This window comes from Uranotaenia lowii, chromosome 2 (genome assembly GCF_029784155.1).
Source record: "Uranotaenia lowii strain MFRU-FL chromosome 2, ASM2978415v1, whole genome shotgun sequence".
NCBI lineage: Eukaryota > Metazoa > Arthropoda > Insecta > Diptera > Culicidae > Uranotaenia > Uranotaenia lowii.
This window is the reverse complement of record NC_073692.1, coordinates 180,174,672-180,199,587: the sequence shown is the minus strand read 5'-3', so window position 1 is coordinate 180,199,587 and position 24,916 is coordinate 180,174,672. Positions and strand designations below refer to the sequence as shown.

The 24,916-nt window shown below is 36.5% G+C and overlaps 1 protein-coding gene and 1 pseudogene across 10 annotated transcripts in view; one reads left to right on the top strand and one right to left on the bottom strand.

Moving 5' to 3' along the window:
* LOC129749152 (Kv channel-interacting protein 4-like) overlaps window positions 1-24,916 on the top strand; it is a 446,730-nt gene that overhangs the window by 243,345 nt on the left and 178,469 nt on the right. The window lies entirely within an intron of this gene.
* LOC129742129 (40S ribosomal protein S11-like) lies at window positions 1,810-6,925 on the bottom strand (annotated as a pseudogene).

Here is a 24,916-nt window from a genome sequence, read left to right as displayed (position 1 = left end):
AGGAATTAATATCATTTTTAACACTATCAGGTCATATTAAAAGTTCATCATAAAAATCTGCTGCCCCTGGAATATCAATCACAAAAAAACTTTTCAACAAAAAAGTGAATCAAAAGTCTCTTCTATATAGCCAAAATATGTAAAACAAAAACACACTTTTCATGTAAAGTTTGTACTTGAATTGTGTGTGAACAAACAGTAAACGTGTACACAGTTTTGGTGAATGATTAAAAAAAAAGTTAAGTTTATTTAATCAAAAAATTTTTTAGGCCCAACAATTTTTAGGTGAAGAAATAATGTATACATTTTTTGTAAAAGTTGATAGTTTGCTTAATTAGTTTGATAATTGATAGTTAGAAATCCTTCCGGAAAATGCATATCCTCACTTTTTGTTATTAAAAAGTAGATTATTTTATTGATAACTTCAATTTACGTTTGCAAAAAATCAAATAGTTCATTCGGCCTTTTAAAACTTCAATTCTATCTAATCTATTTCAAAGAACAGACTCTTGTTTAGAGGACGAATGGCCAAGTTGGTTAAAATCCTCTATAATTAAACAAATTAGAAGAGAATAGACCCTTGTTCAGTTAATGTGTCCAGCATTCTAGGCGTATTGAATTATACGAAATTGAATGTAAAGCTTCCCAATTTCTTATTTTTAAACGTCCTCAAAGTGTCATAACATTATTTCATATTTATCTTTACCAAGTTCATATTTTTTGGCAACAATTTACTACTTAAATTAACACGAAATAAAAATGGTTTTGATATTTGAAATCGTTTATATGGATTTGATTCGATCGATAAAATATCAATCCGTGTCACATCTAGGCGTCATTTATTACCATGTGCTGTGTACAAATAAAATAAGCAAGAAAAAAAAACACATCTAGGTTGCATCACAGACTAATACAGACATGACTCTCCATAGAAAATTCTTTCCATTTTTTCGCAAAATTTCACTCAAGTGATTGCACTGCCATCTGGTATCGACATTGCCCCTAACGATTGAAATCTTCAAAAATTGTCTAAGTAACCATGGAATATATTTATCAGTGAAAAAATAAACAAACAAAAACTCGAAGAGGAAAATCCTCAAAATCGTTCAATATTTGAAACTTAATCGTGTCCGTCGCCGATATCGCCAGCAATCTCATTCCGTGAAAACAGAACATACCCGGAAATACGCAGCTAAAGGATACATAAAGGAGTTTCAAAATTTTGCAGGTGGACGGCACCCACGACTATCCCTTCCTGCTAGGATGGGCCACGATGGGCTTCCAGTTCAGCGAGCACCTGAAGCTTAGGTAAAGGTCGGCCTAAATTATCAAGCCTCGCGTATAGTGCGGTTTTATGCACACAATGCTGAACGGTCGATTTTTTTAGGTTCACACTGAATTCCGGTTTCGACGATTAGCGGTTGAAACCAATTACGTGCTATCACTGGCAGCACGCGTATCGGATGATGGATTTGCTGACCAAACTGCTTAGGCCCATGCTTGATACGTCACGAACATAAGGCAGATCGATCGGTCCCGTTGGAGGCTGGAACACCAAAGCTGGTCAACCAAACACCCAAGCTAGATCGGTGATGCAGGTTTATATTAATCAACATACACCTCCAAAAAAGCAAAAAAAAAGCAGATTGTTACTTCATCAATGTCGGTTCATTTTAAATTATATTACGTTAGGCAATTTTGTAAATATATTAAAGTTTGGTTATGAATTTTTCTGGTATTGATTCCAGAACCAAGTGAAAACACGTTTTAAACAAATTTATTGGTTTCTTTAATGATCAACATGTTGCTGCTTGCATTCCGGAAAATTTCTACCTTATTCACTTTTTCTCATCTCATTCAATAATTCTGCATATTGAAATTATTGCTCATCTTGAGCAAATCGAAAAGCACTTGGACAGGGGCCAACACTCACGAACGGTCACATTGTCTCCGGCCTCAACGTATTTAAACACGGGGACAGGTGTACATCTCAAGTTCCGGTTCCACTTTTCGAAACGATCATACTTGGGGATGAAGTGCAGGTAGTACCTCCGGAAGACGATGTTCCGCTGCATCTTCATCTTATTTACGTACCACCCCGGTCAGGATAGAGGCAAATCGCGATATGACCGGCAAAGGAGCATTTCTTGTCGATGTAGGTTCCGGCGATTACTTCTTTGAGGGTTTTGAAGCCGAGGCCGATGATGCGGTTCAGACGGAAACCCTTCTTTTTGGTTGCGGTTCCGGTTCACGCCGACTTCCTTCTGCAACGCACGGTCGTTCTGATTAGCCAGCCGTTGGGAAGGGTTGCATATTATCCTCGAAGAAATCTGAATTAAGTTTTGTGGCCCCAATTTTAATTTTTCCTATGCTTTGTGAACTGTATAAAGCTTACCTGTAAAAAATTTGAACTAGAATAAACAAACTCGAATAATAACAAACGGTTACCATGTAAATATCCATTTGAATTTTAATCGAATTGATAAAAACAAAACCGCCAGCTTCGATGATGTCAGCTAATTTTTTGCGATCGACGCGCACTCTAGTGCCGACATTGCCCATAAATCTTGCGAAAAACTGAAAAAGAGTGTCCTGTCTGTATTAGTCTGTGGTTGCATATCGCCCCCACGTGCATAAGAAATATAGGTACTTGGTTGAGAAATAGGCACCCAATTTTTAAATTTTTCCAGCAATCAATGAACAGTATGCTTTGGTTACTATTATCTTGCAACGACGTTTGCTAGCGACGCCTCGCCCATGCAGACGAAAAACAAACCCCTCGAAGAAAAGAAAATCTCTAAAAATAGATGCCCGACTTTTCAATTTCAGATTTTGGCAAAACAAATTTTATATGTTTTATTCGATCAGCAAAATGTCAACCTGAGTCACATCTTGGCGTCATTCATAACCATGTGCTGTAGAAATGAGCTAGGAATCAAGAAAAAAAAATCACATCAAGGCTTCATATCGCCACCCCTTGCATTGAAAATATGCTTGGTTGAGAAATACGCGCCAAAATATTCTCACTGATCAGTATGCTATGCCATGGTTACTATCTTCTAACGACGTCTGCTCGCGACGCCTCGACCTTGGAGACGAAAAACAAACCGCCCAAAGGAAAAAAAATCTCAAAAAAAATGGAAGCCATGACTTTTATTTCATTCAAAAAACTACAAATTTATTTATTACGAACAACTGATGCGACTTTAAGTTGTTTTTATTCGATATAAACCGATTCGCATGGCTACAGAATATTCTAAAAATAATTTCATTCGAATCGTTTGGGTCATTTCGGAGGAGTAGTACTACAAACACCGTTACAAGAGAATTTTATATGATAGATATTTACTTGCTTCCTCGCAATTCATCATCTAAAATAAAAAAAATCCCTGACTAAATCGACCGTAAGTTTACTCAAAAAATATTGCATTAGAGTTCATGAAAGCTGAAATTAAAAGCTATACGATTGAACATCTAAAAACATTTTTACAATTTTTGACGAACAAAAATTAAAAAAGTAGTCTAAAACGTAGCTTGAATTTAACTCTTTGAAAACTGTTTTAGAGATAGAAAAATTGTTTTGAAAGTATGGCTACAAAATTCATGTTTTGACAATATGGCTACAAAACTCATGTTTAGTATCATCGTATAGCTTTTAACTTCAGCTTTCATGAAATCTAAAGCAATATTTTTTTGAGTAAACCTTCTATGACTTATGGAAGTTTCAGCTAGGGACGTTTTTCAGATTTTTTATTTTAGAAGTTGAATTGCAAGGAAGCAATTTAATATAATTGTATAAAATGTTCGGAACTTTCTTTACTGTAAATAAAATATTTATATTGATGTTTTTTGTAAAAAAGTGATAACAGTGGAATCTATTTAGAACAAATATACTTAAGGTATGTCAAATTTACACTCAAGGTCTTTTTGGGGAGTTTTTTTTCTGGGCCTTCAGGGAGCCATTCATTAATTCATTAGGGGTTCCGAAGAATTTTTTTTGTTTTGATGCGTTTGAAAATAGTTAAATACAAGCCTTAAAACTTTTGAACTTTCAATCATATTGACACTCAAGAGCGGATTAGGCTTAAGAAGATGTTGCATAGAAGGTGAATTGAAGTTTTGTTTTAATGCCTTAGCCCTTCTGAAGGCGATGAAAGTTTCTGAGTAACTTTTACGTAACATGGGTACCTGGAAATTCCTTAAAACCTATTTGCAGCCAAATGTTATTTTCGGAATCCCGTGTTTTAGTTAGTATGCGACTTTTGGTTGTTTGGGTGGTTTATCTTATTTTTACTCAAATTTACCCATTTTAGGCACAATTGGCCACAATTTCAATCATTGGCTGCACAATTTGTGTGATCATTGACGTATCTTCTCTCTTTATCTCAGTCCCCCGATGCAAACCGTTGCCACCGATATTTGATGCTTCTCTCAGTTCTCTCATTGGTAGGTACTTCTCTCAGTCTATATGTAGGTACTTCGGATCGCAAAGAGAATACAATGCTGTTTTCTCATTTGAAACCAGTGTTGCCACATTAACACGTTCATCACCACGCTCACTTTGGTAGTTTTACTAGACGGGCCCACAGAGGGAGAATTTCAAGATTTGAAACGTGTGGCTTAACACGTTCGTCGCCACGTCACCCATATTTGGCAGACGGGTGTATTTCCTGGGGGGGCCCCGTCACATCAAAAAGCAGGTGACGCTCTCTTACTGGAGTTTACCGCTCAGCTTCGCCATTCGTTTCAAATATGGGAGTTCTCCCTCTTTGTTTTCTCTATCTGAAAATTTCTTTGGGCCCGGCTAGCAAAACTACCGAAATGAGCGTGACGACGAACGTGTTAAATGAGCGACTAACTTGAGTAAGAGAGCGTCACACGTTTTTGATATAACGACGGGGCCTCACAGGAAATACACGAACGTGTTTAAATTTGTATTTTCGAGGCAAAAAATCTTTCTTTTATGAATTAAATCTCAATCTATATTTAAATTTTGATTCCGGATACAAATGCTGCACTACGGTTACCCTTCTGAAATGCGTAGCGCACTTAATTGTACTGGGCTCCTGATTACTGCGGACTGTCAAATCAGTTTAAATCTTGTCATTTTGCTTCACGCGAGCCGCTATTTTCACTGCACGAAATCCACCTTCAAATGCAATAGACAATATGAGGTCACGCAAATTTTCGAGTCGGTATCTTTCATTGAATGATAAATATTTTATTTAGTGGAAATCCGTATAAAATCTGTATAAATTTCCAATTATCCGTAATAAGTGTGTACAGATTCTCGGTTGGAGAATTCAACAAAAAAAATCTGTTTATGTTGCAAAGCTGTTTGAAGCCCAAGCGGGTTCAGAGCTCATTTTTTTTTCAGAGCTTCATTCTTCAATTGTCTATTTTTATTCTTTTTTGCCAGATATTGCTGTGGTTTTGTTTCGATTTTAGTCGTTCAAACATCTTTTTGTCATTCGAAATTTTTGTTTTACCAACGAAGCATTAGGCAGACAGGCATTGAAAAATCCATCTTGGACTCAGACTTATGGACATCGGCTTGGAAAACAAGTATTCTGCCAACTGAGCTATGCCTCAAGCCACAAGTATTGCTCATAAATACTGTGATTGAACCAAATATGAGGCAAGCAACAATGAATAAATCAAACTTGATAAATCTGACGTTTGCACCTGCCAAAGCTTCAAAGACCCAAACGTCCAGAAAAAAATATATATTTAGAAATAATATTAAGGAGGATTTTCAATCATGAAATAAAACATCATAGTTTCGTTTGATGTATTCGAATTTGTTTTTATTTAAAAAAAGAAGTCTTCAGTAGTTATTTTTCATTTCATTTAGAATCGCCTTGTTCGCTGCCAGCTCTTGGTGGTTTTTGGGATGCAATATCGTATTGTGGGGTTTCTCGCAGATGACACATCTAAATCTCATCATACATTTCTCAGACAGATGATCAGTTCCGAAGCACACTGCGCACAGCTTGAGCTCGACCACCTTTCTAAGCCGAGCTGAGAGAGGAACTGCACGGAATGTTGGACAATTTCTCAAGTAGTGATTTTCATTACAGTAGTAGCACAAAGTTGGTTCTATTCTATAATAGGAAGTATTGTGGATCACTTTTTCGAGCAAAAAATGACGAACGGCCGACCACGTATCGCATGATTCTTGATCCATTTGCTTCGTCATTTTCTTTGGAAATTTGGACTTAGCTACACGACCAATTAAAAGTTTCGTGAGAGGGTTCTGAGAGTAATTGAGCTTTTCGAGAGCATCGATGCTATTGTCGAAACATTTCACCAATTGTAAAATGTCCTGCTTTGATGAGGTCTGGTGAAGATTTTGAACCCGAAACATATCTGATACGTACATATGAACGAGCTTTTTCTCAAAGTTACTGCAAAGCGAAGTCCATTGAGCGACGAGAGAACTTGCTTCGGCATTTTTAGAAAGTAAAGTTTCACCCAGTTTACGCTGTAAAATAATCAACTTCTCGTGTTCCTGCAGCTCGACGTTAGACAAAACGTGGTGTTCGAAAAGCTTTTTGAATGATTCCCAATTCTTCAAGTTTCCGCTGAATTTTGGTACTCGAGAAGAAGTTTCCATCATGGCAATTTTTTTATTAGCATTTTTTCTTACCAGCTCCTTGCGACATTTCTTCAAAAGCAGTTCGATTTCTTGTCCGATCCAACCCGTATTCGTCACCTCCTGGCAGCTTTCCGGCAGCTTCAACAGCTCGCGCAAAACGCGTGAGTAGCTTCCATGCGTTAGTTCAATCTCGCGCGAGTAGTAATTCTGATTAAAATTATCACATGGCAGATTGCATATCTTCGTAAAAAGTTCCTTGGCCCGATGCGCGATTGGCTCCATGCAGCGGATCAGCGCAAAAACGGTAAACTCGTTTTCGATGCACATTTTTCAGCCACTTGCTGCAGAACTGTCACCAAACTAGAAACACGTGCTTTCTCGAAGAACTCTTCAGTGAGAATAAATGGCGAGAGAGGCAAAGAGTATGAGTAAAACAAAAACAGTGAGATCAAATAAAATGCGATGTTTTTCAAAGCTCTATTGCTTCAATCTTTGAAGAGAACGTTGCGAAGTGGTTGCCAGGTTTCCGGATTTTTTTAAGTAACTGACTGACTGACTGACTGACTGACTGACTGACTGACTGACTGACTGACTGACTGACTGACTGACTGACTGACTGACTGACTGACTGACTGACTGACTGACTGACTGACTGACTGACTGACTGACTGACTGACTGACTGACTGACTGACTGACTGACTGACTGACTGACTGACTGACTGACTGACTGACTGACTGACTGACTGACTGACTGACTGACTGACTGACTGACTGACTGACTGACTGACTGACTGACTGACTGACTGACTGACTGACTGACTGACTGACTGACTGACTGACTGACTGACTGACTGACTGACTGACTGACTGACTGACTGACTGACTGACTGACTGACTGACTGACTGACTGACTGACTGACTGACTGACTGACTGACTGACTGACTGACTGACTGACTGACTGACTGACTGACTGACTGACTGACTGACTGACTGACTGACTGACTGACTGACTGACTGACTGACTGACTGACTGACTGACTGACTGACTGACTGACTGACTGACTGACTGACTGACTGACTGACTGACTGACTGACTGACTGACTGACTGACTGACTGACTGACTGACTGACTGACTGACTGACTGACTGACTGACTGACTGACTGACTGACTGACTGACTGACTGACTGACTGACTGACTGACTGACTGACTGACTGACTGACTGACTGACTGACTGACTGACTGACTGACTGACTGACTGACTGACTGACTGACTGACTGACTGACTGACTGACTGACTGACTGACTGACTGACTGACTGACTGACTGACTGACTGACTGACTGACTGACTGACTGACTGACTGACTGACTGACTGACTGACTGACTGACTGACTGACTGACTGACTGACTGACTGACTGACTGACTGACTGACTGACTGACTGACTGACTGACTGACTGACTGACTGACTGACTGACTGACTGACTGACTGACTGACTGACTGACTGACTGACTGACTGACTGACTGACTGACTGACTGACTGACTGACTGACTGACTGACTGACTGACTGACTGACTGACTGACTGACTGACTGACTGACTGACTGACTGACTGACTGACTGACTGACTGACTGACTGACTGACTGACTGACTGACTGACTGACTGACTGACTGACTGACTGACTGACTGACTGACTGACTGACTGACTGACTGACTGACTGACTGACTGACTGACTGACTGACTGACTGACTGACTGACTGACTGACTGACTGACTGACTGACTGACTGACTGACTGACTGACTGACTGACTGACTGACTGACTGACTGACTGACTGACTGACTGACTGACTGACTGACTGACTGACTGACTGACTGACTGACTGACTGACTGACTGACTGACTGACTGACTGACTGACTGACTGACTGACTGACTGACTGACTGACTGACTGACTGACTGACTGACTGACTGACTGACTGACTGACTGACTGACTGACTGACTGACTGACTGACTGACTGACTGACTGACTGACTGACTGACTGACTGACTGACTGACTGACTGACTGACTGACTGACTGACTGACTGACTGACTGACTGACTGACTGACTGACTGACTGACTGACTGACTGACTGACTGACTGACTGACTGACTGACTGACTGACTGACTGACTGACTGACTGACTGACTGACTGACTGACTGACTGACTGACTGACTGACTGACTGACTGACTGACTGACTGACTGACTGACTGACTGACTGACTGACTGACTGACTGACTGACTGACTGACTGACTGACTGACTGACTGACTGACTGACTGACTGACTGACTGACTGACTGACTGACTGACTGACTGACTGACTGACTGACTGACTGACTGACTGACTGACTGACTGACTGACTGACTGACTGACTGACTGACTGACTGACTGACTGACTGACTGACTGACTGACTGACTGACTGACTGACTGACTGACTGACTGACTGACTGACTGACTGACTGACTGACTGACTGACTGACTGACTGACTGACTGACTGACTGACTGACTGACTGACTGACTGACTGACTGACTGACTGACTGACTGACTGACTGACTGACTGACTGACTGACTGACTGACTGACTGACTGACTGACTGACTGACTGACTGACTGACTGACTGACTGACTGACTGACTGACTGACTGACTGACTGACTGACTGACTGACTGACTGACTGACTGACTGACTGACTGACTGACTGACTGACTGACTGACTGACTGACTGACTGACTGACTGACTGACTGACTGACTGACTGACTGACTGACTGACTGACTGACTGACTGACTGACTGACTGACTGACTGACTGACTGACTGACTGACTGACTGACTGACTGACTGACTGACTGACTGACTGACTGACTGACTGACTGACTGACTGACTGACTGACTGACTGACTGACTGACTGACTGACTGACTGACTGACTGACTGACTGACTGACTGACTGACTGACTGACTGACTGACTGACTGACTGACTGACTGACTGACTGACTGACTGACTGACTGACTGACTGACTGACTGACTGACTGACTGACTGACTGACTGACTGACTGACTGACTGACTGACTGACTGACTGACTGACTGACTGACTGACTGACTGACTGACTGACTGACTGACTGACTGACTGACTGACTGACTGACTGACTGACTGACTGACTGACTGACTGACTGACTTTGTTCAGTAGAACATTTGCTTTAAAGAAATTATAAATTGGCACAAAAGCCAAAGTGAAGCTCGGTTCCACAGAAGAAACAAAAAAAATTTGATTTTTTAGTTCAAAGTATTCCATTTTCCCATAAAATCGTAAAATTTAATCATGTAAACTTCACTTTAAAAATTCTGCGAAAAATCTTGTTGAGTTTTAATCCAAAGCGAAGCTTTTTAGGCTCCAGGGTTCCTGAAATTCAAAAATGACCCTGAATCGATTTAGTCAATTGTGTCAGCTTTGTCAGAAGACAAATCCAAAACAAATTTAAAATTCACTCCACGTGTTCAAATTCGAAACCACGTGAATACGATCATAATATAGGTATATAGAAGTCCTCCAAATATGAAAAGGAACCGGAAGCAATACTCATAGATTTCAGGCGGTTCCAGAACAAAGAGAAAAATCGAATCTTCTGCCCCAAAAATAATTCCTGCTGCTCATCGAAGCATCCTTCCATACCTTTGGGAGTGAAATGAAACCGGATGTGCTTGCTTCCATTTTGTTCTTCCTGTTTGAGGTACGAGGACGACGGGTATTCCTTTTTCCATCTGGAGGGAATTGGGACTTCTTGGTATGCAGATGTGCGGGTCTTCTTTATCAGTGTTATTGGATTCTTGTGTATCGAGTCCTTTGAAGGCTGGCAGAAGAGAGAAGGTGGGTATTCGAAGAATATTTGTTTGATTCGTACGTGTTGTTGGCTTGTAGTCTTTTGGATTTTGATACCGAAAGTCGATACACCGTTTCAGGGGAAATGCATTTAATATCAACCTATTTTGTTTTAATTTCAAAATTTCAATCTAGACAAAACGGGAGGCTCCAATTCCAGTTATTTATTTTTTATTATAAAATTCTCACCCCGAGTTTGAAAGAGCAAACCTAAGATTTTTTTTTGGAAATGATTCTGGTTCAATATTATTAGAACTAGATTCATTATTTTTAAATTAAAAAATACAACTTTTAATAAAATAACATGCGAATGACGGCGTATTTCTTTGATGGGTTTTTGGAATTCTAATTCATTGTAGATGCTCTATAAAAACATCTACTAGGAAACTACCAAAAAGTGTCCTCTATGCTTAATCCATCCTACACCCTTGCGGTTTTAGACCGGATTAAATATTTCATTTCTGTGTGAACCTAAAAAAAAAACACTGATAAATCCGATCCGGAAAGCCATACACACATTTCCCTTATCCAAATCGAAACCCATTTCCGAAACATTTCAGCCTGTGGCTTCCGGCTACTCCGGGGTGGGGAACTAGTTTTTTTTTTAATCCAAACAGTCCGTAACTCTTCCGGTGCCAAAAATCCATTTGCAGCTTATTGATTCAGTCGTTGACCACTAACAAAGAGCGACCAACTAGATATCCGATTGGGGCAAGGTAGGTACTTAGCCCTCCGGGTTATGATAAATTGCTCTTCCTTTCATGTACTTTTGGCACATTCCACTTGGTCGTTTGGCTTATGCTTGACTAATGGGTCTGTTTTTTTTTTCGTTTTCTCAACCACTCAGATTCCTACATTTTTTTTCAACTACTTGCAACTCGCATGTATTTGCTCTTGAAATCCGTTCAAGGTATTGTTGCTGAAAGCAAGTGAAAGGAACAAGGAAAAAAAACTTGGCAAAATCAGATAAGGTACATCTTTCCGACAACAGAGAAGAATTTTCTTTTTGTTCGAGTGTGTAGAGATTGTATCACTTGTATCTCTCTATTAAGATCCATGATTTGTTTGCTCACTCACTTATCGTGATTTGTCTTAACTTCAAGAACTAATTTTGAATCAGGGAGATACATTCAGCAAATTCAATTTCAACTCTTCAATTTGCCAATTGCGTTGAACACAACATTGTTTGCTCGATACAGACTGTGAAAAAATCTTTAATAGAGGCAAATTAATTGATCCTGAAGCTTCCCGGGAAACTTTTCGAAACATATCGCAGCAAAGTGCCAATTATTGGCTTTGTTATTGGTTTAGATTGCCTTTTATAATTTATAGTCCTGGGGGCCCTGAGGGGTCTGAAAGTTTACCATTTGGAAAACTACGCAATTGACGGGGAGTGCTTCCCTTTCTTTCATTTTTCCAAATTTTGTTAAATTGGTTCAATCACACGTTCCTCAGTGATATTTTTCCAAAACTGGCAACTGGTTGCCCTGGTTTATTTGCAAAGTTTAAGCCAAATGTGACGAGTGATTTGAATGTAATTTTTTAGATCCATTGTGAAGGTATGTAAGTGAAGTAAATTACCATACAAGTTGGTACTTGAATCATCACAAAAAAAAAGATACTAACTGCATACAACATTGAATTTTGTAATATTCATAGAATAATTTTAGGCAGTTTTTGAGAAGGAAATAAGTTATAATATGAGTTTGTAAGCACACTTTTGTTCTATAATTTTAAATTCAGTTAAAACACGCGAGCAAACTCCTTGGTCATTTCTAAATCATCGCAGTTGAAATTTAGTTGCAAATTATGAAGAATTGAAGCAACTTTAATGATTTCAAAATTCATGCACATATCGAGATCGCATTGGCTCAACTTGGTTTATCTGCAAAAGAAATCCGAATAGGTTATAGATCGGAGTATTATTTTGTAACAATTTTTATGTGTATTTTAGAGATACCATGAATCTGAGGGTTTATGTCAAAAGGTAGCCCAACTTTTTTAATGAAGGGTTTAATTGGTAAAAAAAACTAACCAACCAAACCATCGAGAATTTTGAACATTTTCTGGCAATTTTGTACAATCATTTTACATATATCAAAGATCTGAAATTAGTAAGCAATATGAATTTAGATTCCGAATAAGGCTTAGACTGTTTAGCTTCATAAAATAATATTTTGATTAAAGTATTTTAATCAAATCTAAAACTATAGTAATGGTGAAAACGAGACTCGTGACATTAGACTGAGTCGATTTGGGGTCAATTTGGAATTTCTCAAACCCTGGGGTCCAAAGTGCTTCGTCTTGTTCCAAAACTCATCCATGATTTTTTGCAAAATTTTTAAGTAACGTTTACATGAGTAAATTTGAACTTTTAGGTTTGCATGGGAAAATTGAATATTTTGTACTGAAAAATCAACATCATTTTTGTTTCGTCTGCGGAACCGAGCCAGCTGATGGTTTTTGTGCCAATTTTTTAAATTCCTAAAGGAAATTTTCCGCTGAACAACTTCGTCGAAGACCATAACTTCGTACCTTATTAGGATAAAAAGTTATTAGCTGTTTAACAGGGGTATATCTTTTCGCACTGATAAACAATAAATTAAATTGACATCCCTGCAGGGTGCCTAGCGAGGTATTGCGTGATAACTTTCCATGCAACATTTCGTGAGGCTCAAGCAGTGATGTCAGTTAAATTTATTGTTTATCAATGCGAAAAGATATACCTCTGTTAAACAGCTTATAACTTTTTTTTCCGAATAAAACACGAAGTTATGGTCTTCGACAAAGTTGTGCAGCGGAAAATTTCCTTTAGGAATTTTATAAATTGGCACAAAAACCATCAGCTGGCTCGGTTCCACAGACGAAACAAAAATTATGTCGATTTTTCAGTACAAAATATTCAATTTTCCCATGCAAACCGAAAAGTTCAAATTTACTCAAGTAAACGTTACTTAAAAATTCTGCAAAAAATCATGGATGAGTTTTGAATCAATACAAAGCTTTTAAGACCCCAGGGTTTGAGAAATTCCAAAATGACCCCACATCGACTCAGTCTATTGTGACATAGAGAGAACGGTTGTAATCCATTTTCTCGAAAACATTTGCCCAGGATAGAAAATCCTAAGAATTACAATTGTCAGAAACAACACTATCCTAGTTTTTTTTTTCCACAGACGGACTATTCCCCAGAATGAGAAACCCCTAGAATTTAAATCACCAGAAAAACAATTTCCCAGATTTTTTTTCCCCAGAAAGAACCACTCCGCAGACAAGTTTTCTCTAGAGTGAATCATTTCCCAGAAAATTAAATCTATTTATCATAACTGGAATTTGAAAAAAAATATATTTTTTCCACAAAATTGTGTTTTCTCAATATCATTCTTTTGCGACAAAGCGGCAACCATCAAGGGTGAATAAGCCGAGGCGGCTCAAAGCCGACGAATCTCCTAAATCCGAGGTCCTAATTCACTGGTTTAGGTCTGCCGGGGCTTCCTAGGTCTGCGTGAAGCTAAAGTGGGATCTCTTAGTTTCGTCCGCCTCGCGACAGCGCAGGAGTCGGTTACTTAAATAATTTCAAAAGGCACATTGGGTAGCTTGAAATCAATGTTTCCATATTAAAAAAAAATACTGGTTAAAAAAAAAAGTTCGAAATTTCCATCCCGGGATTAATGGGACTAATTTTTGGGGTTTGATTTCGGGTATTTGTCATTCTGGGCTATTTGTCAAACAAGGGGAAAAATCATTCTGGGTAAATGTTTTCGGACTTTTGAGATACAATCCAATAAAAGTAGCCAAACCTTAAGCAAGAATTCTAATTCAAAATTCGGTGCTGCCCATAAATAGTAACGTGAGAAAAATTCGGCTCCGGGAAGGAATCAAGCCGTATCTAGCTGGCAATCAGCCAAATCGGATAGTTAAACAGAATAGTGAGGCAAAAATCCGTACTCAAAAGCTATCCCACCAGGTGATGACCAAATTCGAGGGGTATCTTCTGATGAACGATGAAACGTATGTCAAGACTGACTTCGGGTAAATCCCAGGTCAAAAATTTTACTTGGCAACGGCTCGAGGGGATGTTCCAACCAAGCTTAAATTTGTTTTTGCCGAAAAATTTGTACGAAAATTTATTATTTGGCAGAGCTTCTGCAGCTGTAGAATAAACCGAAAGTTTTCGTTACAAATAAGACAATGATGTCGGAACGTCACCAAAAAGAGTGTCCCTAAAAACTAATTTTGCGTTCATTCAATCCCATGACCATCCCGTAAGATTTCGACCAGATTTGACAAGCTGTCATTACATCAAAGCCGTTCAAGAATGGTATGCAGGGAAATGGGTCCAGTTTGTTCCGAAAAACCTTAACCCACCCAACTGCCCTCAAATCCGCCCTATTGAGAAATACTGAATAATCATGAGAGGAAACTCATGGCAAAGGGAAAGGTTCGAAACATCGACAAATAATTTTATCCGTATTTTATCATAAAAGTTTGAAAAAACTCTATATTTGTATAAAAAAAAATCTTGAGTTCAATAATAAACAACTGAAATACAGGCAATTGTTTTAGTTCCAATCCTATTTGAAGCAAACTACCAAGTTCAGAATTCTTCTACAGATTTCCAAATTTTCCCACTTGATGATAGACATTGATTTCTGTGTACTGAATTGTAATAGGTCAAATACCTTTTAATCTTCTGGTTCCCAATTATCAAAATCTTAATTATATTTCTGTTTACATATTTCGCATTATGTATCTAGTATCTTGATTTTCAGTTATCCTTATCATTAAAAAATACTTAAAAAGGCGTTATGGAATTGTTATTCAAATTTGGTTTTTGCATTTCATTCAAAATTTTATCAATAATTTTTGATACTCATATGCATAAAAATTATTTTTACCGAATTTGAAAAAAGAAACACAATATTAAGGCAGTTACAAACGCGTGTATTTTAAAAACTATTCGTTTGATCGAAAAACGTTAGCATTTTAGTAAGTCCTGTTATATTTATTATCTATTTGGGACAAAAACAGTTTATAAGTTTTTAAATCAACAATAATACATTTCAGAGATGATTGTGCAAAATTATTTTTACCATGTATTTTTTCATCGTAAATTTTCCAAAAACACGAAACTAAGAGCAAGTTCACTGGTGTTGGGAAAAAGTGGTAGAAATTATGACATTTTGAAAATTTTACCATGTAAAAATGATTTCAAGATCTTGGGGCGTTGTATTTTTTTACAACACTGTTTCTATTTCAGCCGTATGTGATAGAAATATTGCTATTTTTGCATCACAGCATGCGAAAATACAACACGTGTTGTAAAAAAACTAGAAGGCCACAGATCTTGAAAATGTTTCTGCATGGCAAAATTTTGAAAATGTGCCGTAAGTGTCAAAATTCCTACCACTTTTTCCAACACCTGTGAACTTGCTCTAAGACATCTGAAAAATAGACAAGGTAGTCTTTTTCATTACCAACACAACGCAGCCAGAATTTTGCACATCCTAAACCTAGGAATGAACTTATCACCGATGATCATGATCATAGCATCCTAAGTTTCTGTTTCATATTCAGATGCTAAGTTCTACTCAATTCTTTTCCAAAATTCAAAACTTAAAAATGGCGATCCAGAATGATTTATCATTCAAAATTTATATTTTTATTCAGATAAAAAATTATGAATTCAGATAGGAACCCAAGACATGAAATGTAGAATAATACTTGATTGATGATAATGGGCTCTGAAAATTCGATTCTTGGCTCATATGGCAATTTTATCTGGAATCTAAATTCAAAAACCCCCATTTTTTATTACAGAAATCGAATTGAAACTCAGAATAAGATCCAAAATTCAAATTTCATAATAAGTAATCTTGATATTTTTTCTCATTTTTGAGCTTAATCTGCCAATATCAATGCTGTATATGAATTCTGAACCTGAATTCATATTCAGGTTCAGAATTCAGATATAGAATTAATATTCAAAATTCAGATTAAACTTATGAATGAGTTATTACTATTTCGTTGAGGAATTCAAATTGTAAGAGATCGCAGACTTGTCAAATAACAACAATAATTTAAATTTCAAAATTACAAATTTTTAACCAAAGTCAGTCAGTATTTTACAAAAAAAAAACATCTGCAGGATTTAATTTAAGGAATTCATTTCTACGAAAAGTATTTACGGATAAAGAAACATGTAGGTACATATCCCGTAAAATAAATATAAATATTATTATTGCAGTTTAATCAAGAGCCAAATTTTAAAATAATATTTGGATTAGCATCGAAATTGAAAGAATCAGGTTTGAACCACAAAACTTCGAAAATCGCATTGCCACGTCGCCCGCTGATAAATGTTGCCTTTTCGCGACGCATTTTGCCAGTGTCTTTTCAGTGGAATCGCCAACTGCCGATCAATTAAACGCCGCTGTAACACGATTACTCATCGATGTGTTGGATCTGGATGTTTTTGCTGTTCGCGAGGAAATGGTTTTAGAAGCTATCAATAATTTAAAGAACTCCACTTCAGCTGGTCAGGATGGAATACCGGCATGCGTATTGAAAAACTGTCGCGCTTTGTTGGTAAAACCACTTACACGCATTTTCAATCAGTCTCTCCAACAGCAAAAATTTCCTACCATCTGGAAAAAATCGCTTATGAGCCCAGTACACAAAAAAGGTGACAAGCAAGATGTTCTTAACTACCGCGGAGTCACATCGCTAGCTGCCTGTTCGAAAGTATTTGAGAGGATCGTCAACGATGTCATGTTTTCAGCTTGCCGGAACTGGATCTCTGAGAATCAGCATGGATTTTTTCCTAAACGTTCGGTAACTTCAAACCTGATGGTTTTCACATCCTTCTGCATATCCAACATGGATGGCGGGAAACAAATCGACGCGATATATACCGATATTTCGGCAGCATTTGATTCTGTAAACCACGATATTCTCCTGAAAAAATTGCATCGACTTGGCTTTTCCGAACGATTGTGTGCATGGATCAGAAGCTACCTAACGGATCGTCGATTGGCTGTAAGAATTGGTTCTGCTGAATCCTCTGACTTTACTCCAAAGTCTGGGGTACCCCAAGGCAGCAATTTGGGTCCTTTATTGTTTACACTATTCTGTAACGACATTAATTTTTTGCTCACTGGATGTGGAGTTCTCCTATACGCGGACGACCTGAAAATATTTTTAGTCATAAACAACCAATCTGATTGTTATGAATTGCAACGATTCTTGGACACAGTTGTGAACTAGTGCGCTAATAATGTACTTGTTTTGAGCGTAGCAAAGTGCTGTATTATCACATTTGGGCGTATGAAAAATCCATTCATCCATCACTACAATATTCTGGGCGAGCAGTTGCATCGTGTTGACGAGATTAAGGATCTTGGCGTTTTATTGGACAACCGTATGACTTTTAAGCTTCACTATTCTGTGGTACTCGAGAAGGCAAATCGTATGCTGGGATTCATTATGCGTTTGAGCAAAGAATTCACTGATCCGATTTGCTTGCGAGCTTTGTATTGCTGTCTGGTGCGTTCAATATTGGAATCTGCGAACCTGATATGGTGGCCGTTTGAAGCTGCATGGACAGCGCGTTTTGAAGCAATTCAACGTCGGTTCGTTCGTTATGCTCTTCGTGAGCTACCTTGGGAGAATCCATTAAATTTACCTCCATACGCACATCGATGTGCCCTGCTTGGACTTCATACGCTGTCGGATCGCCGTTCCATCGGTCAATCGATGTTCGTTGCAAAGATTCTTCGGAACGAAATTGACTGCTCCTGGATACTCTCTCGCTGCAATATTTATGCTCCAGAAAGAACCCTGCGCAATAGGAATTGGCTCTCTTTGGAACCAAGAAGCACGCGATATGGCAGCAATGACCCTCTCCGTTCCGCGAAATTATGCTTTTTACGTTATTTTAATGTCTTCGACTTCAATGTATCCATTTCAAGTTTTAGACGCCGCATTGAATCTGACTTGAGTGACCAACTAAGAACGTAGGAATAGTATCATGTTATGTACAAATAATATTAAGTAGATCATTAAGACACCTACATTTGTCAGATGATTTTATATTAAATAAACAATAAACAATAAACAATTAATTTTACCTTTGGGAGTTTAATTTACTTTTGGTTTGAGCATAGAATAAGTTTTTTTTAACAAATTTAAGGCTTTCTTATAAAAACTTGTCCTTTGTTCAAATCAAATTAGCTAAATTGACCAGAAAACCATGTAAACAATAAATAATTTAAAAAAAAAATTAGACCAGATTTTGAAGCAAATTCAAAGATTTTATCCATCTAAAAAGTAAGTTCTCCATTCTGTTACTAAAGGATTCATTATACAAATCTAAGTAAAAATTTACAGATTTTCAGATGTATTTTCTAAGTTTTCTATGTAATACATGAAATTTTTAACGTAAAATAACTTAAAAATAATTAAACAAAAAGTAATAAAAAAATTTTTTTAATTAAGTTCATTGTTTGAGCAAATATTTCATAGAAAAAAAGCACCAACCCCTCTTGTCAGTGCAGTTTGAGGGAAATCCGCTTTTGCCACATGGCACAAAAAAAAATTATTGTTATTGAAAAACAATAAAAAATAAAAATTCATACAAAACTTTTAACAGTTCTATTCAAGTATACTGAACTTTAATACTCATGCGTACAGATACTGTTAACAAAAATGTTCAGGGTTTTTCTTTCTTATTCATCGTAAAATAATCAATTCAACAAATTGAAGCTTTAAGCAAAGTTATAAATGATAAGATATTGGAATAAGAGACAAGTTGCAAATGCCTATTTTAGGTAGGATAAATACCTCTTTCAAGGAAAATTAGATTGCCCGTAATCTTTTTTACTTTTCATCATTAAAACATGAAATCTACGCTCTAATTACAACTTAACAACGGAAACAGGGGAGCTTAATACTAATCTGATAAAAAAATTATATGAACAAAATGTAACCATGAAATATGGCCATATGGTATCTCTAACTATGTTTTTTGCAAAAGAGCTAGTGATGTTTCAAATTTCGGCAAAATTTTAGCTTTGACGTATGCTTAACATTAGTTTCTACCATTTTCAATTAAATTATTCGAAATTATTGCAAGTGAAACAGAAATATTTCAGACTCCTGTGTATTGGAATATGGCAAAAAAAGAGTATTCTTCTTAGTATGCGCATTTAGCCCGCCTCTCCCCTATGCCATGACCGAAATTCGATCTCACAAACCTTGGCGTAGATGACTTGAACTCTAACCACTACGCCAAAGCCACTGAAATCTTTGGCGCTGGCATTTAATTAACTCAGCCCAAAAAAAATAATTTTGAAGTTGCTACTCCAAACCATTTTTTTTAAACGAACACACTTCAAAAAGATTAATATAAAATTCATGATCGATTTAAAAAAGAAGATACAAAACAATAAAAATGAGAACCGTGTTTTTCTTATTAAAAATTTGGATTCCTAGGATTTGAAGAAAATTATGTTTTCTGAACACAAAAATTAAAATTTGAAAAACAAAAACATTATGATTTTTACTTATTTTAAAACACTGCAAAAATTTAAATAGTAGGAAGACCTAAAAATTGGATGAATTTATTTAAACACCAAAACCAAACACGGGGATTAAATTTTTTTTTAAACATTTGAGAGTTTAAATAAATCAAAATTTTAATTAAAACTGAATTCTGAAATTTATAAAAAGATTCTTTCCTATTTTCAAAAGTAATTTCAAAAAATGAAACCTAATAGATAATCACTTATTAAATATTTGATTCAGGGCACCCAAATTATTCAAAATTATTTGCACCTCGGGAAAAACGTGAATTTTGTTACCTTGTTTAGTTCCAAACCTCTTTTGAATGTGAATTTGAGCATTTAGGATAACAAGAACTACAAAAAATTGGGGAAAAATTGGTTTTTTGAAAAAAAAATTCATTTCAGAATGAAATTTGTGCAGACTTAAAAGTTTTATTGATATGTAATCAAAGTGATTTGCTATAAAGTAATGGTTATTAAGTTTTAGATTTTTTGTTTTGTTCATTCTGTTGACTATCGTGAGTAGCAAAACCCTGGCTCCCAGCTTGTTAGTGTTTTTATTTTATTGTTTTCATGAACCAGTTTTGAAGTTCAAATAGTTGCTTTAAAATTCTGAACAAATTTAGTTACACTTCTTTAAGCAAAAAAACCCATTCTAAGGATGAGGTACAGATTTTTAATGTCAAATTTTAATTTCAAAACAACAGTTTGGTGGAACTGCAACTTGAAATTAACAATTTATATTTTCAATATAGTGTCGTGAAATGAAATATATTATATTAGGTTTAAAAAGATTCAAAACCTAATTCATCCGGATGTGAGTCAATTTTCTGACATGTCTGTCAACACTTTTTTTTAAAATAACTTTTGGGATCAAATAATTTCCGAGTACTACGGTAGATTGATTTCTAGAGTTGAAAATTTTACTTGAAAAATATCTCCATGGGGGGAGGTTAGACCCCTTCCTCGTTCGCACGGCCTTGGAAGGAGGTAAGATATTGAATGTCTGCCCGGTTTATACACTTTTTCCCATTGCGCAGTGTAAAAAATTGGACCACATGCACAGACTACCTTACTCAAACGATTCATTATATTTTTTGTTACTTCTTGAAGTTTTGGAACTTTTTAACTAGTCCTGTCCAAGTATATTCGTCCAAATGTCGCGCTAGTTCGGGCGAAATGACAAAAACACAGCATAACACCAAAATCATGTACTTAGCTGTATGACGATTGACTAATCATACAATTTTACAATGATTCAATTCAACTTGTTAAAATGTACAGTCCTACATGAATACCAAATACTTATCAATTTTTAAATATTTGTAAATCTTTACTTCTGTTTTTATTTTACTTATATTTGTAGCTGGTATCTTATACTTTTTAAAAAAAAATCGAACCTCTGTTGCTTTCCCCACACCTGTTAAAGCTGAATATCCTACTTTGTTTATTCCACCAGAAGAAGCGCCACTTCCAGGAAAGGTACCAAGCAGGATATCCGGTTGAACACTACCTTATCAACCGGTGTTATTTTTTGTGTGTGCTTTATTTTAGCTCCTTTGTGCTGCTCTCTGCTTCAACCTATAAGGAAAAAAACTTTCTCCAAGCTCTAGGCAGGGCCAGGACAGAATAAAAACTAATGCCTTTCGTATTGTTTCTGCAAAAGTTTTCCAACAAGTTTTTTTTTCGTTTTTCTTTGTTGATGATCAGATACGTGCGCTCTTATATTTTGTTCCTGCAGTTAAATAAATACAGTTCACCTCAAGTTGGCTGAGTAACATTAGGATGTGACTATGATGATGAATGAATTTAAACAAAAATATGTTGTGGTTCAGTTTGAATAGATATATCTTGTTTGACTTATAAATCCAAACTTAAAGAGGAAAAATTATGGGAAACAAAATTGATGATTATCAGTATTCAAGTATCATCACGTCCCAATACCTAAGGAGAAAAAGTTCTGAAGACGCCCACTTGGCTTCTTTTCGCTGCGGATAACCCAGGGAAGAAAAAGCCTTGCTAAGAAATAAGGCATGATAGTAGTTACGGACGATGTCTTCATATCGAGGCGGGAAAACTCCACTCTTTTCCCAACGGATGTATATAATCAACCAGCTGCGGCTTCAGGTCCAAATTGCGCGATAATTGAACCTCTGATGTTCAACGTGGTGATTAATTGCCCGACGTCTTTGTAAACACATCGCCAAGGATGGTCGGTTGAAAGTTGCTTCCGGCCGGAGCTCTCTCCTCGACTTTGTGTTGGGCTGAAATCTTTCGAACTTGCGAAAAGAGATGGATTTCAACAAGGCTGAAAAAAGAATATATCATAATTATGTTCGCAAGTTTTTGCGGCTCTTTTATTAACGAAAAAGCGCTTATAACAGTTCAATTCTTGAACCTTGTAATTAAAACATAATACAAAATAAATATCGCGAAAGCTACTAGAACGCCATCGGGTATAGCTATTGGTAAGAAATTCCGACAAATTACCAAGATATGTTTCAGATGCGAATTATTGGCACTCTGTATCATTCTTTGGGGAAAAAAAATGCCACCCCACCAAAAAAGATCAGCGCTATCATCATCATCATCACATTATGGCATAAGCTGTGAAACGTGAAAGTGTAATGTTTTATATTGGGTTTTCACCCTCGTTTTCTCTTTTGCTTAACTGGTTCATCGCCGCGCTGGATGTTCGAAACAATTACCATACCTGGCAGGGATATAGCGGAAAGTGACACCCGCAGTCAGCACACGTGGGAAATCATTTCACAGCGATGAAAATCATTATTTATGAGATGCCAAAACTCGGTGAGGGAATCGGTTGAAAAAACGAAGAATTTTCGATTTTGTTTTCACTTGGCATGCCAATGGAAACAGCAGGGAAGGAAAAAAGATGATATCTGGTGGTATCTTCAGATGATTTGTAACGAAACAATATTACTTCTGAGGAACTGGCTCAATATATTACTGTTTTAATACTTTAACGACAAGATAAAGTTTATCGACATCCTTTTGCTTTATTTTGATTTTTGGTTTATTCGGGATTGTCAGGAGTAATAATAAATATATTTGTTAAATTAAGTTTAGAACGAAAAGTGAAAATAAATGGAAAGCATTTCAGAAAACCATAACATGAAGTAAATATCTTTTAAGCTTAAGATATTGTTTTAGACCTCTTGATTTGTAAATTTTGTATTAAAATATTTGAATTGTTTGAATAGTAAAGATCGTTTAATGAACACTGTAAAATGAGGACTGTTCACGAAAGAAAGTGGACACTGATCATTAAAAGTTATAAAGTCAATAATGCAACTAGAATTGTTAAAATTGTGTTAAAATGTTTTAAATACTCTACTTCCAGCTTTTCACATAAGAAATGTTGAAAAAGTTGGATTTTATCAGGTATGGATCGAGTAAACCAATCGTTAGAAAAATTTGTTATTCCATGAATTGGTTAAAGTTTTTGAAGAACTCGGAGTTTTTAGTTTTTGAAATAACTAAAATGTTTGGAAATTTTCTTAGAACAAAGAGAAATATGGATGGAACAAGAGACGAGGAAACCAGAAGAAAAAGGAAGTTGCCGCGTGCCTAATAAATTCCAGAAAAGTAAAGTTCAGTAAAATTACAAATTTTGTTAACAAAAAAATATCTACTTGATTGCTTTTGCCCGATTTGAGATCAAATCACTTTATTACTTATACCGTAAATCGGCTGAACCAACCAACTAATTTCTGTACGTGTTTGGCAGTACTATAGAACATTATCAATAGGGGAGAGTGAGGATACTTGATCCCTGGGGATACATGATTCCTTAGCGATATCTCGAAACTGGAATGTCCTACAAAGATCAAATGTTCTAGAAAAATGTGCCAAATGGAGCAAAACAACTATGCCAAAAGCTCAAAAAATTTTAACAAAATAATTGTTTGAGTAATTTAACTATGTTAGAAAAATTTCACGAAATGTGACTTGAGGATCTTTTTTCATCATTTTAAAATGTTCCTTACATGGAAAAATTATAACCAATATATTTGTTTCAATATATCAATCGTTTGAGCGTTATATGAACTTCATAATACCATATTTTCAAAGCAATGGAAAACTCTCAACTTTTTTCAGAAAAAGTTTTCTAAAATGTTGTTTATGGGTACAACTGATCCCTAGAGTTAAGAACGGTATATTCTTCTTCTGAATGGATCGTGATCATTGCTGATTACGATTTTGCTAATATTTATCCAATAACTAACATTTATCCAACAATTGTCTGCAGAAAAGGGCTAATATAATTAATTTTCTCATAGTTATAGAAAACTAGCTGATTTTACCCGGCCTTGCACGGGTTCTTATAAAATATAAACCAAAATGAGTCGTTTGACTTTTTGAAATTTTGAAAGCTTTTTGTTCATCATCATAACAAATTTGACCATGTTTGGCCATGTTAGCTTTGTAAGTTTTCTTAGGCTTATTAAAGTTTTAATTGGGATTATTAGCAAAGTGCATCGTTAATAGGTTTGCTAATGAAAATTTTAAATAATTTCTCTTGAATAAAAAATGCTCCATTAGATTATTAAATTATTTATAAGATTTATTAGACTATAAGATTATTTTTGCTTGAATGTTTATTCATTCTATCACGAAAAACATTTTAATCTAAGGTTGCCAGGTCGCCCGGGTTTATTCGGACTTGCCTGCAAATTTGACTTAAAATTTGAGATAAGTCCGGTCCGGCCCGGTTGCCCGTTTACGATCGAAACAAAATCTGGCAACCTAATTTTACACTCACCATGTTTTAGGAAGCTTGAATTTATTTACACTTA